General features: G+C 35.7%; 1 long non-coding RNA gene across 1 annotated transcript; it reads left to right on the top strand.

The window, feature by feature from the left end:
* The first annotated feature begins 434 nt into the window (after positions 1-434).
* On the top strand, positions 435-19,098 carry LOC138703438 (uncharacterized). Its single transcript, XR_011333159.1, has 3 exons — positions 435-551; positions 10,581-10,726; positions 17,936-19,098. It is a non-coding gene; the product is annotated as an uncharacterized lncRNA (long non-coding RNA).
* Positions 19,099-19,525: the final 427 nt, after the last annotated feature.

Genomic DNA, 19,525 nt, shown 5'->3' with positions numbered 1-19,525 from the left:
CAATGCAGAGTAGCCAACATAAATATATCGGCTATATTTAAACCACTCAACCACAGTAGACTGTGTCTCAACTATGGAAACATGGTCAGCAGTGTATAAAAACAGTTTTGACCATTGTCTTATGATATAAAATAAAAAATATATTAATGATGAGTTCTGTTTAGACGATATTATTAATATCTACATAATGCATGTCAAGAAATATGACAAACATGGTGATATTTGTACACTTATTAATAGTAGTATTTTTCATGATTTTCTATGAAAAGAAAATAGCACTAACGTGCAAATAGGTTTTACATTTATCTATGATGTAATTTTATTCGATTTTTGCACTTCGTGACATGGTATCTTCCACAATTTTGATCACATAGATACACAAGCATTCATTATTCGAGGAGTGGTAGTGTGTTGTTTTGGATATCTTATGTTGGTATCCATGACAGCGGGAGTTTACAGTGGTTTTTTATATGTGTGTGTGAGTATTTGGACATGGATTTGGATCAAGAGGGCTGGATTTTGGATGCGGTTCGCCCGCAGTTTTTGGCTTGGTTGGTAGTGTCTCCATCCAAATTTTGTCTGTTATGGCATCATTTTGTTGTTATGTGGTTACGGCTTGTGTGTGGTAAAAATCTGGCAAAATATCCTGTTTCTTTCTCTGTCTGTCTGGTAGGAGGTTTGCCGAGTTCTTCGTAGGTCGTAGGAGTAACGTAGGGATGGTTCTTAAGTTACCGATGAGAAAAGTTCCTTTCGCTAACTCGTAGACGAGTCTGGATGATGTGTATTTAGACATACAGGGTGCAACTTTCAAGGAACGTGCCATGACTTTTCTAATGTTTTTAGATAATTTTCGCTTCTTTCCATACCAGTCCTAGCCATAGCTGAGGATGAACATCATAGACAAATAAATAGAGATGGACATAATCTTCGCTTGCAATAAAATCATGGCTGTGTCTTATGATAATGTTGTGATGTCGAAAATCTGTTTTGGTCTTGTCTTGAATATGGATTCTGAAGGATTTGGGGGTTTATTTCCAAGAAGCCGTCTCTGAACGATTCACATTAATTCCACTTTAGTTAAATCAACTCTAGTAAACGTTATAAATCTTTAAAAATTTATTTCTCTTTTTGTCTACTAGGTGTCTCTCCCTTCTTTTCAAATCTTTTCTTCTTTTATACTTCACTCTACTCTACACCTTCCCCCCCCCCCATCTAATTTTACGTATCTCGAACTACATTATACATTACAACATCATATAAATGCAACTTTTTACTTATCTTGATTTAGACGAGACGAGATTCGATCCTGGAACTTCCTGGCCTATAGTACCACCGCCTAGGTTAAACAACAAATTTGATTAACCTTATATGTTACGATAGTGTCTTTTGGAAATTAAAGTACGTATTTTAGAATTTATTGTTGTATCGAAATTATTTCCGATGTGGCAGAAAGACGAATATACAATATATTTAGACAAAAATTTTATGAAAATTGTATCAATTATAAGCCATTATTGAATAAACAATTCTCGTGACGTCATTGCTATAGCAACCTCATAAACATGCATTGTTAGTAGAAGCGCCACTTTCAAGTCATGGCTTTCAATTTACGCAAATTGTATGAATCTTGTAGAGATATTGAAAGTTGCATGGAGTTCTGTGTCGTCCACAAATTATTGCCCAGCAAAGAAAATATCAAGTGTATTGATTGTGGAGCCAACTGAAAAGTGGTGCAGCAGAAGAGAAGTAAGAATAAAAGTGTGCCGTATTGCTTGAAGTGCAGTAAGTAAGTTGTCACAAAGAAAGTGCGATAGCTGGAACGTAATAAACTGACTCTTGTTCAGAGTTTAACGTTCATTTATATCTGGCTACTCCATATAAAGATCTTTGACGCTGCAGTCAAAGCCGAAGTCGGTGCCAATACTGTCGTGAACTACTACAGATTTTACAGGGAAGTTTGCTATGTTATCATTACTAATAGTCAACAGAAGATTGGTGGTGTAGAACCAGGGCTGGGCAAAATTACGACATCCAGGTATTTAAAATATAAATGTAAAATAACCTACTTCAAAGAATAGTATTTGAAATACAAATACAAAATACTTTTAAAAAATTAGGCCTAACCAAAATACATTTGTAAGCCTATTTCAGATACTCAGAATACATTTGTATTTCAAATAATCGATACAATATATAGGTCTAAAGAAATAATAATGTTGAAAATCTAAAATATATTAACATTAGAAGTATTTTTACCTTGGAAGTTTTATATAAACACTAACTGAACAGTCAGCAATGAAAGTATGCTAAATATGAATAATTACTTACTGCTCCCTTTAAAAAAAATCAGTTTCTCAGGAAGTTTATCAGATAAGGATCCCCTTGCTTGTGAATGAATAAATCCTGCAAAACAGAACAGTCTTTCTATAGGCGCAGAAGAACACAAACTTGTATTATACTTTATAAAAGCTTGTTTCACTGCTGGGTAATTCTCTAGAGTGCACAGGGTTGTCCCTTTGCCATTTAAGAATTGTATGAGCTCATACTCTGCAGTAGACAGTTCTTTTCGTTTTGCTTTTCAAAGTCTGTTGTACTTGAGTTGAAAACATAAGAATTATTTTCATTGTCTGAACTAACCAAAAGTGTAGCAGAGAAATGCTCAGCTGATTTCACACACATATTCTGTATCCTCTTCTTATTATTTGGTGAGGCAGTGTCAGGCAGCCATCCATTTTAAATGATGGGTGGAAGCAAGCTGCCAAAATAGCTCAATTGCTTCTGGGGTCAGATCAAACATCGCTTTAAATCTTGATGAAAGCGAACTTATTAGGATTGGAGTTACTTGGAATAGGTAGTGTAGTTTACTAGATAACAGAATAATATGTAATCTGTTTTTGAGGGAAATTAATGTGAACAAAAGTTGGCCGTAACAGCATGTCTTCTCATTTTGCATGAAATCAAGGGGTGCGGCAGTTGGTTTCAGAACTGCATAATATTCTTCAAGGTACTGAAACTCAACATCTTTGAAGGTTGGCAATCCCAATTTTTCACATAAACTGTTTGTATCATGTTTGAAGTGCAATATTTGAGAGACTGAGTAATGAGGAGAATTCCATAGAGTTCGGCAAGGAAACTTTAATGAATATTTCAAGACATCTGATATAATTTCTGAGGATTTTGGTCTCCTAGACGCATTCCATAATGCTGAACATTTAGTAAGTGTTGGGTGATGGATCCTTGATGCTGTTGGAGATTTCTTTATGGCATTAAGAAAATCAGTTGTGCAGGTTCTAGGTTCTGTACGGGACACTTTAGACAGCAACTTTGAAAATATAATTGTCTATAAAATTTATGTCTTTGGTAGAATATGTTCAGTGATAAATGAATGATTTTGTTATTGTGAAGGACCCTCTCCCTGAAAACAGAATAGTTTATTGAACTTTATTTTCTGAGAAATACCTAAATAAAATGGGGTTCCGTACAGGACATTTTTTTAGACACCACAATAGCCAACGAGCACTTTTATGGCAAAAATCTGTGATATCTGACTCCTTAACAATAGGAGGACCGGACCCGTCATTCTGCCGGGTACCGCATGTTTAAATAGGCCTAATTATTAATTGATAGTTTTTCATCCTATGACTCCCACGATTTACGACTTTTATTTTGTCTTTGTGATGTATGATTCCTGAAAATATTGGACTTTTATGATCTTTCTGAAGAATGTTACAAGCAATTACTACTAGAAACACCATCGCCTGTCATTTTGACGGGTGCCAAGTTTCAGACCGGCCATGTCTACACATCAGAAGCTGTTCAAATTTCTATTGTTGCATCATAGTTTAGATTTCATTTCGACCTCTGCGAGTGGTTTATGGTTCTTTGGCAGGTCCTGTGTTCTCTGAAAATATTGCTCTCTGTGTGTGTGTTGTTTTGACACGTTCGCTCTCTTTTCGCCGGCGAAAATTAAGTTTCCCAATGGCAGCCTCTGGAGACAAACGTTATTTGACAGAACAAGAAATTGACTATTTGATTACTGTGTGTGATAAGGAAAAAAAACACAGGATATGAGATTCTCCTGAAGACAACTAAATCGGAGTATAGCGAAAATGAGGGTAATCTGGCAGCAGAAGACATCTTAAAAAAAAAAAAAAAACTCTTTCTCTGCCCAGAAAAGAAAACCCTTGTCCCATACAAAAGGAATTCACATCCTATACAGAAAATGCACTTCTCACAAAATGACAAGAAAGCAACAGACTGAACACACATGGAAGTGAAGGATGCTAGCACACAACTGAAAAATAAAAAGACAGCCAATCCAAATGGAATCTATAATGAGCACAAAAAGCAATCAGCCGAGCTACTCCTAGACACCTGGACACTGCTGAAGAAATGTTTCTCATCTAGCACCATCCCAGAAGACTGGAGACACTATGATATCAAAATCTTGTACAACGGCAAAGGCATGTGAATGATCCAAACACAAACAGCTTCACACTGCTAACGAAAATATTATCAGAGGAATAGTAAGAATACGCTCTACGTTGTAAACACCCTGTTACAAAAGATTTCACAAGAGATCCAGAAAGGGAGCTGTATACCATATCTTCATTGACTTCAGCAAATCCTTCGACCTTCTAGATCGCCACAAGATGCTGCAGAAGTTGGCCAACACCATCGGAGATAACCATTACATAACAGCCACAATGAGGAGCATATTGGCAAAAAATTACGTCCAAGAGAATGACAACCTGGCGATGTCCAGGCCCATAGGGCAAACAGTTGGTGTCCTACCTTCCTTTTCGTGTTTTGTGAGTCGTCCTGTGTTATATTTTCTAACAAATAAGTGTGATTCATTCACCTCAACTACATGTCCTACACAGGGCTGGGCAGTATTAGAGATACATTTGTTTTTTGTAATTTGTAAGGATTTTCGAAAGTATTTTGTATTTAAATACATAAAATTGATGTATTTTGTATTTAAAATACTCAATATACTTTCTTCTTCTTGTCCTTCAAGTTTCGGATTTGGATTTGAAGAATGAACTTTTGTCTTATTTGCCTACCCATTTCAGATGTTCTAGCCATACACTTAGTTTTCTTGCCACACAGCCATTCCAAGATTAAATGAGCCTAAGTGGTAAAAATTAAATTTGTGATAATAAAATTTATTTTGACAAAGAGGGCTTCTGAATAGTGTAAATTGCCAGATTCCAAAAAAATATATATTTATTTGTACTTTTACTCTCATTTCTTAAGGTCTCAAAACAATGTAGTAATCTTGTTCTTGAAATGTAAATTTGTATTCCTATCTTCTCACTATTGATATAGCCAAATCAGCTTCCTTAAGATGGTATGCTTGCTACTTCTTATTGGTAGAACCCTAGATCATATATGTAACAGATAACTCCTCGCTACGTTAAAATCGGCAGCACTTTGAAGAGAACAACCGCCAGGATCGTCACCCGTCCGCCGTAAACGAACACGAGATGGCAGCGCAGTCGCTAATGCAATTCAAATGGGAATGATGACGTGACTCCTTATGTAACAACTAGATGGCAGCGTAGTAAACCTGACAAAAGTTGTTAACCTCAAAGCCTATAAGCCCGACATATCTGTTACATATATGATCTAGGGTAGAACCTATTAGGTACATGGTGGACAGTGTGGTTTTGTGTTTTGTTATTTCGTGCAATTATTGTGACAATGTATAAAGATAACCACCTTCTTGTCCTGTACGGAACTAGAAAAGATATAAAAGTTTGTTTTCCACATTAATGAAAGAAGATACTGTAAGTGCACAATCTTTTATAGAAGTTAAGTAAGTACCGCTCTCATAACGTCACTGATTTTAATTGGGTTTTTAATAAGGTGTTTTTAAAGGAAATAAGGTTCCATATGGGACAATTTCAAACAGAACTCAAGGTTGCTGTATTGTTGGTTATTGGTGTTTTATGTAGAACATTTGAATTTGATTCATAGGCTATATGAAGAGCTCAAGAACAAACAATGGGGAAAAAGTAGCAGCGATTTCCAAAATTCAGCGAAGTCACTGTTTTTTACCATGACTGTGAAAGCGTTCTTGTTGCCACAACAGCCCAATCAGAAATGTGTAGAAACAGCATCTTTAAAGAATTAACCACATTAACCACTCTAAGAAGCCTATATTACGAGATTTACTCTGACTCGTCACTTATAGTAAATGACTCAATCAGACACTATAGAGATATAAGTCATCAGATGAATGTGAAAATATGTCTCCTCTAGAACAAAGCCATCACAACCTAAAACATCCCATGAATCTGGAAGATTTAAATCCTAGAAAGTTCATTGAAGTTGAATTGACAAATGATAAAAGACTAAAACATAAATATCATACTATATGCAGTGCTGTCATGGTGGAAGTCATACAGAACCATACATCATACGAGAACCTACAATTTTTTTTTTTAATTAATTGTATGGGAAAAGAAAATTTTGTCTGTACGGAGGCATACAGCATATGGGTGCCTAAGTTTTGTACGCGGAGATCTGTACATCTACAGATCTTAGATCATCTCTTGCTGTTCCTAATGTATTTTGTTTGATGTTCATAAACAAAAATTGTCCATCTCTGCAGCACAGGAATCCAGAATTATATAAAATAATGGTTGGAAAACAAGAAGTGCTGCAAATACGCTCTCCAAGATTCTTCAAGACAAGTGTGCATCTGCGGTGGTGCTACATCGTGTAATTCTTTAAATCAAATTTATTGTACAATTAAAATGTAAAGCAAAACAATTTCTTAATTCTTCTTTAATACTAATAAAATCATTAAATGACAGTTGGGAAGATAAAGAGAGAAGAGTAAAATATATTTCAAGGGAAAAACAAGGGATGGGGTGTATGGCCGAGGAAAAAATTACCATGACAGCACTGACTATATGTAATGGCAAAGTTGAAAATAAAGATATTAAAGTTTTTTTTTTTTTTAACAGACAGCCAAAAATGACAAACATTTTAAGCTAGATGAGGAATTCTCTTCATTTGAAAGCATTGTCAAAGTGTCTCAGATTAGAAGAATCTAAATGATTCTGATATTGTTAGAAAAGGAGCTGACATATTGTATTATAAATTTAATTAAAGGCTCTTAAATTGAAATAAACTTGCAGTTTAATGTACAGTATAATACAAAATCATTAACATACAACTTTTTATGGTTAAATTCAGCAGATCAATCTGTTTCTTGACAAAATTTCCTCTAATTGCGCATTGCTGTCCCATAAAATGCATGTAAAATCGATAAAAATAAATTTGTCATATTAAGATTACATTATTACCTCCAAAAAACAAAAAACCTCTCAAAGAAGACTCCTAATTCACAAGTGTCCCGTACGGAACTATATGTCTGTCCCATACGGAACCAAGTATTTTTGGTTATTTCGTAGCAGTTACATGGTTTTTTTTTTTTTTTTGACTAGTAACTACTTTTCTAAAATGTTTCAGTGCCTACAAGTTTATGGAACAAATTTCAGTTACTTAACACTAGAAGGACCAGAGTTACTCTCTACCTAGAAGGACCAGACCCGTCATTTTGACGGGTTCAGGTTAGGGTTTCTTTCCAAATATTTAACAGTTTTGTGTAGGAATGTTTGTTTAGATAATTTTTAAATACTTTTACGGAATATGTATCTTTTTTTCTATTATATGAGATTAGTTAGACTTTAATAACTATTGAGTTCATCTTAAGAAATATAAGTGCAAATGAAAAGACTAATTATTTTCACATTTAAACATTATTCATTACACTGTAAATAAGAACATACATATCAACAAAAATAGGAATTCTTTCATAATTGTTTATTCAAAGCCACTGGCTGCATCATAACACCTTACACAGGCACACTCGGAACTTGCTAAGCATGATCCACATATGTACTTGATGCAATTTGCACACTGATTTTTACTTCTATTCTTCCCTCTGTATCCTCCAATCTGACATGCCTTGCGAACGTTGCTCTGCTGAGGAATTCTTTCAGGAAGAGGGGCTGGTGGTCTAGTGGTTACATATCTAGCTGCTAGTTCTTCTCCCAACTTGAATGTGAACTGGCGCCGGGAAACTTTGTCATCTGTTACTTCCTTGTACAGAATCTATGCATTGATTACGGCCAGGTCCAGCACATTGAAAAAAAACATACATAGGCCATCTACGGCACCAATATTTCACAGTGTAAAGTCCAGCCATTTGATCTATAATGTCAACACCACACTTAGTTTCATTATAGAACATCACTGTTTCACATAGCTTTTTTTGGTAGTTTCCTAGTACCCAGTACTCGTTATCTATAATAATGTGTTCTTAGGTTAGGTTAGGTTAGTTTAGGTTGTAGTTCATTTCCGACAAAAGAAAATATTTTTATCGTTTTTCTTTTCAGAAAGGAACCACTGTGTAAACACAAAAACGACCTATGTAATGGGTACCGGGTACTAGGAAATTACCGCTTTTTTTTATGCTTCTCGTTGATGGTAATTATTGTGTTGTGTATTGTGCTCAATAGGAGCACATTCTTGTTCTTTTACACTGAGAGAAGGTTAGGGTCATGTCACCTGACTTGTAAATAGTGGTAGTGTGCAAGGGCACTGTAGGCGATTTTGCTGAAGAAGGAACTTCCTGTCTAGACTTTTTCAGTGTACCGACCAAGCTAGTACTCTTGCATTTCAAATTTTCTCCATGACATTTTGCCATGAAGAAATTGTTGCATGTAATATTTCCTCCCTTATAAAGGTAGGACTCTGTTAGATGCATTACAACATGCTTTGCTAGCATCTACATCTCTTCCATGATAAGGTAAACCGTTCACCAAATATTTAGAGCTTGTATCAACAGCCAGCCAAAACTTTATTCCAAACTTGTCTTGTTTGCTGCCCACATACTGTATGATTGGGCAGCGAGCCTTGCAAGGGAACAACTGTTCATCCACAGTGATGTTTTCACTTGGTTTGTAACATAGCAAGCAATAATTGGCAATGAAGGTATTGCATATAGGAGTAGCAGTTGCAAAGCGGTCTGTTTGTAATCTTTGAAACCATGTGGCTTTCTCGTTAAATCGGAGAAATCTCAAAATTTCACTACACTGATTTCTACTCATGGTGTTGCGAAAAAATGCTGGTCTCCAAACCTGCGACCATAATAATTTTCGGGGAAAATTTTTTGCGCCATATATTACTCTCACATACATAACAGAAATAGCAGCTTCCAACGCTTCAATAGGCCTACTAATGGTCCAACTGTCGTCTTGCAATTCCTGACGTGCTCTGTTTTCAGTACATCTTTTTATATTCAGAAGCATGCTGTCATCAATTAGGAGTTTCCATGCACTCAAATGCTTACCATTTATGATAGACCTCTTTGCATGACTTGTAGGTCCAGGGGGCTTCTGTCACGATATTCTGTCATGCTCTTCTTCCAGATGCAGCTTGTGGAGGATAAATCCATTATGTCCCATCAGCAGCAGTCTTCCTAGGACAGGATTGTTTGTGACCTGAGAACAATTTCGTCCTCTTCCTCTGCCATGGCCACCTCTGGTAGTTGGAATATTAGGAGTCAGTGGTAATGAAGCAGCTGAAAACACAAATTCGTAAATTATATGCTTTTGTATTACAGACACAATTCAATCCAGAAAATAGTGTTAGAGATGTTTCATATTGCTACTGTGATAATTCGAATTGAAATAACATACTATTTATAAAAAAATATCGTGATGGAAATAATAATAATAATAATAATAATAATAATAATATTAATAAATACCTAATAATAAATTATGTAGCCTACCTCTTATAGATGAAGTATCAGCTGGCTGTTCTGATTGTTCATTATCTTGCCTCACATTATGCGACAAATCATCATCACCTCTGCTAGAAACGTAATCTCCATCTTTATCAGCATCGTCTGTACCTTTATTTTCACATAATTCGTCGATTTCATCAATTTCAAACAGATTACGGGGATCTTCACTGACAATTGATATATGGGTCGTTTTAATTACGACGATATTTTCTTCTGTATGGGTTTTTATTGGTTTCCCAATCCTCTCGTAAAAGCAGGAAACTTCACTGATGGGTACATGCCTCTTTGATTTTCTTGGGTGAGTGCATGAACTGCATAAAGGTAGATCGACTATATTTACTAACATGGTTTCTGTTAGTATTATAATGTCTTAATCTTCAGTAATGTCCTTGGAATTTGCTTAAATTTGGTTTCTCCTCGAAGTCATACTCCATTAAAATGTTGTCAATTAAAAATGAATTGCCTTACATAGACTCCCTTTGGCCAGAAGTTTTCTCCAGTGATTCTGTCATAATTTTCGCTTGAGTTTTTTACCTGGAAGGACGTTGTTTATACTTTCATGTTTTCAGCTGGATTATAATAATTATTCTCCATCTTGACTGGTATTCACAGCCTCGCATCATACTGTCACAAAACTCAAATCATTAGTGATGACCAGTAAGCTTCGTTCTTTGTAGTTCAGTCAGAAAAGACAGTAGATAATAAGCACATGTTAGTCATGACTACATTTAATAAATAATTCTTATTGCAGAAGACTTTTTCTACAGTATTTTGATACGAAGTTAATCCTAAAATGACTCCCTGCAAAGGGTCAGTATGTAGTGCTTTTAATTGTAGCAACAACCAGAAGAAAACGCCAGAACTCTCATTCTTTAGGTTTCCTAAGGATCCTGTAAGGTGAGTAAACGCTGTAAAATGATTTTGATTTACCGTATTGTGTATATTAGTTGGAATTTTACAATATACATACCGTTATCCAGGTAGACTGCAGCTCAACCTCACTGGATTGTCTCAATTACCACTTTACGAAAACTCACCCTACAATCCCTAGCTCCATTGACAAACAGCAGACAATCGCTGAACTCTAACCTATGGACCATCCCCTCAAGAGAAAAATTTCACTTTTCGTACATTACGCAATCTGACGTAAAGAAAGCCTTGAAACGAATCACAACTAAAGCAGAAGGACCAGACCACGTCAACGTTTCGTTATTAAGCAAAATAATGGACGTAATATTACAGACTGTGACTCACATTTTCAATGCTTCAATTATGACTTCGACTTACCCACAGCAATGGAAAGTCACTTTTGTTCACCCACTTTCCAAGACTAAAACACAGACATCTCATGACTATAGACCTATCATCATTCTGTCTTATCCAAAGCATTGGAATGCATTGTACACAAGCAACTGACAGACTACTTAAACAAATACAAACTTCTCTACTCTTATCGATCAAGTTTCAGGGTTAGACATAACACAAGTGTAACATTATTTAAAGTCACGGAAGATCTGTGTGAGGCCCGGACGAATGTAAATTGACAATAATGACTTTACTCGACTTCAGCAAAGCCTTCAGTTAGTGTAGACCTGTTAATCTGTAAACTCAGAAGCCTACACCTAGAAGAACATGTCCTGTGGTTTGCCTTTCACCTTAATGGCTGCCAACAAAGTGTGATAGCTGGAAATTGTTCTTTCTCTTGGCAGGCCATGAGGTTGGGGGGGATCAGTTCTCGGCCTTCTATTATTTTCAGTCTATACAAACTACAATCTTTAGAGTACTGGTACTGCCGACACCATTTTTATGCAGACGACCTTCAGGTATACATAAAATTCCACACTGACAAAATAAATGATGCAATATCTAAAATTAATGACGACCTCGACTCAATTTGGACATGGACATGAAAATTTCGACTTAAACTAAATCCAGAAAAATCACAGTCAATAATTGTGGTCATTCACGTTTGTTAAGCACTATTACTATACCAAATGTTTCCAATTAAAATAAATGGCACAGAAATTCCGTTCAGTGAATAAGTGAAGCACCTTAAATGGATAAAAGTTTAAATTGGAACATTCAAGTTGCAGAAACTTCTAAGAAAGTATTCTTACTAATCCACTTGTTCAAGCGATTGAAGAACTTTCTACCCTTTTCCTGAAAAATATTTTAGTGCAAACACTCGTGATCCGCCACTTCAATTACTGTGATATTCTGTTTACTGGCCTAAGTGTTACTTTGACGCAGAGACTGCAATGTGTTCATAAAATGTGCATTTGCCGGGCTGATCACATAACACCATCCCTCGAAATGTTGTCCTGGCTCCGTCTAGATCACAGAAAAATCCACTGACTTTCCCTCCTCTTTCATATATTGCATTTCTTCACTCCTGTCTATCTTGTTTTCAAAATTTATCCACCCAACATAATCTAGACACATGATCACAACACTCCTCAGCATTATCCTTGTCGCCAAACATCCTCATACTCATCTTCTTTCAATGTGGCTGTTTCTCAACTCTGAAATTCCCTACCGAATACTGTCAGACTGTCAGACATGAAACCAATTTAAGAATAGACTAAGGAAATATTTTTCAAACAATTCTCGTTAATAATAGTTGTTTCAAGTTTCCCAATGTTTAATGGCTATACTGATAAATATTTAAGTCACCATCAACCAACTTGCAAGCACACCGTGTTACTTCTGTGCGCACGGTGCTCACGGTGCAGGATCTTTGTCTGTGCAGAATGTAGTGCAGTGGCAGCCTGCTTGCCTCTGTAATCTGTAGTTGAGTTTACCATTACATTATAGATGATCGGATAGTAAAGAAGAATATATCATGTGCTTTGATAAACACTGTTCATTATTCGGCTTGTGCCAACACTAAATTACGCCGATAGCCTAAACAATTAAATGCAAATAGCCTACATTATAGAAATACAAATACATTGAACCAGTATAACTAAATACAATTTAATTGTAGCATATACTTGCAACATCTTTTTAAGTGTAGTTATATAAGAACGAAACAATATATTGTCAGTGAAAGTTAGCAATTTATAAATGAAACTCCTACACACTGTATTTTATACACTGGGCATGTTGTAAAATATAAACAAAACATATTGACAAATACAATGATAATACTGGAAAGATGGTTTCAAATTAAAGTGATATACTGTAAATTGTGCAATGGATACATATCTCAATTAAGAGTCACACTTTCAGGTTTAATCAGTACACACTCTTGCTTTTTGACATCTTTTGGTTTATACCAAATGAACTATATTTGAACTTAATGAAACACAACTCTGAGCCCTTAATGCACACTTTGTTATGATCACCGAGGGTGGCTCTTTCAAGCCTATGTTATGTTTCATAGCTGAAAATAAAGCTTCACACACACAGGCCGAAGCAAACATTGAAACTAAAGATGCCTCAAGCCTATGGAGACGAAGGAATCTTGACTTACGAAATTAGCTGTAAAAATCTAGCAAACTACGTCTGGTCCTGTGACTATCAGCCAGCTCAATGTCACATTTCAAGTTGTTTAGTTCAGTTGGACATCTTTGCGAGTATCATCAATATTTATTGTAAACAGTGTACCAAATAGATCCAAATCCATTTTTAGGCGACTGAGATCTTGAAATCTGTCTTCAAAGTCATTCATAAGAAAACAACTGGAAATTTTAAAGATAATGGCCCCTCTCTAAGAAATCAGAGTTCCAGACCACACGTGCCAACCTGAGAATGACCAGGATCGCCATTGGACAGTTGACATTCCCATAATGACAGCATATTTTTTAAAGCTTGAATACTACAGAACATAATTATCTGTGATCGATTTGTATTTTCCAGCTCTGCAACAAGTTCTCCACTCATTTCCAGAAACAAATTTATCTCTTTCAATAATTCGAAAAATCTGCACAGAACTTTGCTACATTCCATGAAGTCTGTTGCATCCCATTCAGGATTAAAATTGTTTGTTGGCGTCAAAGGCCTTCACTTTAACTGGTTTCTTTCCATGACAAACAGGCATCGATCTACGAGACACCATTATCACTGAGAAGATACTGTACACCATTGCTCCGCTCGCACTGAGCCCACACCGTGCTCAATATCTGCACATAGTATCATGTGCAGCCAGTTGGTTGTCAGTGATTTAAGTTTTCTCATCATTATTATTATTATTATTATTATTATTATTATTATTATCATTATCATTTCTTATCAGTGGTTATTAAGTTATTGTCTCACAATCATTACTTATCTACTTACGACTTTTAAGGAAACCGCAGGTACATTGCTGCCTCACATAAGCCCCCCATCGGTCCCTGTCCTGTGCAAGGTTAATCCAGTGTCTCATCATATCCCACCTCCCTCAAATCCATTTTAATGTTATCCTTCCATCTACGTCTCGGCCTCCCCAAAGGTCTTTTTCCCTCTGGCTTCCCAACATTACTTATCTAACTTTCATCTATTAATGTAATAACTACTGTAAGCTTATTGTATTCGATTAGAATTGGAGTCTGGCTGGGTGGAAGAGAAGGCCTACTGGCCTTAGCTCTGCCAGATTAAATAAATAAATTATTATTACCATAATATGGATAACTTTACAGTACCGGTAATGCTGTAAATCTTATTTTGGTTTTTCTATAGCACACGACACTTAAGGTTTTTTTGACAAAAAAAAATGTAAAAATGGTGTAATTTTCAGAGAGAAGGTAGACCTAGTTAGGAATATGAAGAATTCATATAGGCTATCAGTTGACTTTAAAACATTAGAAAATAAACTGACCGGCAAACTGACTGTAAAAATCGAATCATCTATAATAAACCACCAATTTAGAGAGGGTATTATTAAATTGATTAGGTTTTATGACCAAAGAGAGATGGAGGGGCATGGGGGGGGGCAGCCCCCCCAAACTTGTCTAAACTCTTTCTTTTATTAATGTTACAAAATATTGAGTTGTTTATGATTAAGTTTTTGTGCTTAAATTGGCAAATTAATGTCTTCAGATCATTGTCTGAACAATATTTTAAATTTTTGAATGTATAAGAATTTCTGTACCTCATTTGAAGAATGGAAGCATTGTAATGTTTCTTTTGTAACAGCCTGTACTCGTATGTTAAAAGTCTGCAGGTGTTCAGACCACCACTTGGAGAAATATGAATAACATACTGCACAAAAATGCAGAAAAAAGAATAGTGATCCAGATATAATGTGTAAACTTAAAGACGAGATTAAATAAAATAATTCTGTGGTGTTCAGGTAAAGGGGATAAGTCATTTTTTTGTGCAGGTGGAATTTTGTTCCCCAGATGAACACTTAGTTAAATTATACAAGTGAATGTGCAAAAATCAAAAGAATACTTGCAGTTATGTGTTTTATTTGTGTAGAAAGTTGTTTGCAATAAGGACTCCAAGTTTAATTTTAATTTGTCTCCAAACTCATTTTTATGACTTGTCTCTCTTTACCCAAACAACACAAAATTAGATATCTTCAGGAAAGCTTAAGATAAAAATATTTCTTTTAGCAGTGATTCGTAGTTTTTATTCACGTATATGTGTTTCTGTAGGAGAGAGAAAAAGAGGGAGATTGTTTTGAATTATGTCCTGTTATAATGTATAGTAGATCTACAGTTCAAGCCCTATACTAATAAATGATCATATTCTGATATAGGCCTACTGTACTGTACTATGGTCAAGCTACATTGAGGGGAGGACATAATTTTTTTTAGTAGGTTATTTTAGAAAGCTTTATCACCATCTTAGGTTATTTAGCGTCTGAATGAGGTGAAGAAGGTGATAATTCCGGTGAAATGTATCTGGGGTCCAGCACCGGTAGTTACCTAGCATTTGCTCATATTGGGTTGAGGGAAAACCCCGGAAAAAACCTCAACCAGGTAACTTGCCCCGACCGGGAATCGAACCCAAGCCACCTGTTTTGTGGCCAGATGCACAAATCGTTACTCCATAGGTGTGGATGGGAGGACGTAAATGATGACACCATAACTGCGTTATATGGGAATTCTATGGTTTTGCTGTGCCCCCCCAAGGAAACTGTTCTCTCTCTGCCTATGGATGTATTCAACATTTTTGGAGATGAACATAATGTTATTAGGTCATAAAATGCCACACCACCTCATGCGCCACTTTGTATCCCTAAGCATTAGTCTGTATGATTTATGGTTTTACAACACAGACCAGTAATAAAACTTCTAAGTTTTACAATTGTGTGGTGGCTCTATTAATGAATTATCAATGCATCACACATTGTCTGTTGTAAATAAAAATGTTTCTTCAGTTTCTGTTTTCAATTTGATAACTTAAAATGCCTCTTATTTGAGATGACATTGCGAGAGCTGTCACATTGGTTGAAGATGGATGAATCATTCTTTTTGCGGTTAATGCTATCGTAGAAGCATTCTATGTGTCCTACAGTGATTCTGTGAACTGGGTACCAACCTCAGACAACCAGAATCAGGCCGTGGTAGATCTACATCAACCAAGGATGACAGGTTTTTGATTCTCTGTATCTTGCAATATCTCCACATGACTGCGGTCCAGGCTAGAAAGCATCTCGAAACAGTGAGGAACATCACTGTGAGTGAGAGAAATATTAGACGAAGACTCCAGGAAACCAATTTGACCTCAAAAAGACCTGTAATTTCACCATCACTCACCTCCAGCATAGAGCAGCGTGATTACAGTTCATGTGTCAACACCAGAATTGGACTGTGGACTAGTGGTCAATGATCTGTTCACGGGTGAATCGCGATTTTGCTTTCGGTTAGCTGATATTAGAGAAAGAGAGTATGGGGAGAGAGTGGGGAGCAATATTCGCCTTGAAACTTTCCCAAAAGAACGCTGTTTGGAGGTGGTTCTGTCATGGTTTGAGCAATATCAGTTTTTGAACTCAAAACTTGTTTTTGTCGATGGAGGCACCTGAACTCACACCAATATATAGTGAAGGTGTTAGCAGACCATGTAATTCCCTTCATTCTCTTTGCCGACGAAAATTTCATCCTTGTGCATAACTATCCCCCTCCATGCTGCTCAATGCATGATGGACTACCTTCGTGACATTGGGATACCAGCCAGCATGCGGCCCAGACTTAAATCCTATTAACATCTGTGGCATATGCTAGGTCAAAGTGTCCGACATCGCAACTTCAATACCCCGAACAAAATGTTGTTGTTGTTGTTTTCTAATGCCAGGCATTTGACAATAAAGTCATTTGACCTCTTGCACTCCAATATTTTTCAAAGATATTATCATGACCAGCCACTGAAGCACAGATTTTGAGGTGTTCCGAATCCATTTCTTGGTTTGAGTTGCACAATGGGCAGTTAGGGGACTGATATATTCCAATTCTATGCAGGTGTTTGGCCAAACAATCATGGCCCGTTGCCAATCTAAATGCAGCTACAGACGATTTTCGTGGTAAATCGGGAATTAACTGTGGATTTTGATGCAGAGTTCCATTTTTTCCCTTGGGATTGAGTTATCAAAATGTGGACAGCATTGTAGGAGAAGTGGAATCTCACCCCTCAAGATCACCCCTTACCCCTCATGGTGGTTAGCATGGTGCGACGAATGGAGAACATCATCTCCACTAGGAGAGATAACATAATATTAGGGCAAATAACAGTAACAGTTACAGTGGCATAATCATTTGTTAATGTAAGCCACAAAATGGATTACTTGAAATTTTATGTAAATTACAACACTTTAGAACTTAAAATAAACTGCAAACAAAAAGCATTTTGATGACAGGATGAATTGCACAGGTTACATGTTTTTTTCATTTTACAATATGCCTTAGTCAGAATGTAACTAAAAATTGGAAAGAACTGATCAGTGTAGGTAACCTAAAAGTGACTGTTTAACACGTAAAATAAAGAGGTAGAATGCTTAAAAATGTAACGCAAAATGTACATTTCACTTCACTTAGTATATGCAAGGCATACCAAAAGTCTAAACTAACCTGTCACAGATTTCCACACTACTGAACTTAGAAAAATGCAAGTTGGAAATTTCAGTGTCACATGCTATAGAAATGCAGACTAATCTAATCTAATGCTTTTTTTTTTTTTCAGGAACAGATTGTGGTTGATAAACCTTGGAAGGAAAGATTTAATGAATAAGAGTGTTGACTATTTATATAATAACATAAAACTGTGCTCTAATCATTTCGAAGATGGGCAGTTTATGAACACTAATAGGAACAAATTAGTGTGGAATGCTGTTCCAACACTATTCGATGTTCCCAATCCGCCTCCTCCAGTAAAACGAAAATTGAGAACCAGAAAGTATGAAGTATTGCGGAAAAAGTTACGTCAGTCCTTTAATGGTGACTCTTTACTGCAAGATTGTGCGTCAACTGAACTTGATGACTTTACCAGTGTTCTCTCAAGTAAAATGTGTGATGCTTCCACACAAACAGAACTTTCTTTGAATGAAAATGACATTATGCTAGGTATGTTACGAGAAAAGTATGAATATAAATCATTAGAAGTTGCTTGGCTCTGGAAAAAATACAAGGAAGTCAAAAGAAATCGGTGTGTGCGTGCAGTTTCAAGAAAAGGTACAGAAAATTAGACAAAAATTCAGTGCTAGTGGATAGTTAATGTTAGATGTAAATGTATTACATTTCATTTATTGACCAGCATTGTAGCTTTGTAATATGGAATAAGTCAAAAGATATACAAAATTATATGTAGGCCTACATAGCAGCCTGTGTAGGTTAATAAAGTTTATAAGAATAAACAAGTCATGAGTTGAGTAGGAGGTATGAACATGAAGAAATTTTATCAGTTCTATTCTGAACCTCTTGCCTTTTCAAAGCTTTAAGATAATTAGACGGTGCATTGAAGACTGTGATGAATGAACAGTGAACTCTTTTTTTTTTATGTACAGACTAACGAGGACAGATGGAGATAGGATTTATTTCTTCCATTAAAATTATAAATGTATTAATTACTAAGTATTAAATGTATCTTAGTTTGTAACATAAAACACCATCAGGGAAGAATGTAAACTCGCAAAGTAAGGCCAATACCATATTTCTATAGTTTAGAAAATAGGTTATTTTAAAGATATGATATGAAGGCCTTGATGTCAGTGATGATGTTACAAACATATTTGTAACCAATACAGTAGCCATATTGAATTAAATACAGTCTCCATTTTTGTAATAAATTTTATGAAATCCACATGATGTAAAATATAATCTATACTAATAATAAATCTGTAAGCGAAATTTTTCTGGTAATTTTCGCTTTTCCAAAAATAATTGGTGGTAACATGTATAAATTAATCATCCTGAAACCGAACATCGCTTTTTTGAAATTCTTGTTTGTATGTCTGTCTGTCTGGATGTTTGTTACCTTTTCACGTGATAATGGCTGAACGGATTTAGATGAAATGTGGAATATAAATTAAGTTCGTTGTAACTTAGATTTTAAGCTATATGGCATTCAAAATACTTTATTTAAAAGGGGGGTTATAAGGGGGCCTGAATTAAATAAACTGAAATATCTCGCTTATTATTGATTTTTGTGAAAAATGTTACATAATAAAAGTTTTTTTAAAAATTATTTCCGATAAGTTTTATCCCAAACAAAATTTTGATAGGACTGATCTTTAAGGATATACAAGAGTTTTAAAATAACAATGCAATACATTTC

This window comes from Periplaneta americana, chromosome 7 (assembly GCF_040183065.1).
Source record: "Periplaneta americana isolate PAMFEO1 chromosome 7, P.americana_PAMFEO1_priV1, whole genome shotgun sequence".
Classification (NCBI taxonomy): Eukaryota; Metazoa; Arthropoda; class Insecta; order Blattodea; family Blattidae; genus Periplaneta; species Periplaneta americana.
This window is presented reverse-complemented; position numbering and strand designations above follow the sequence as displayed.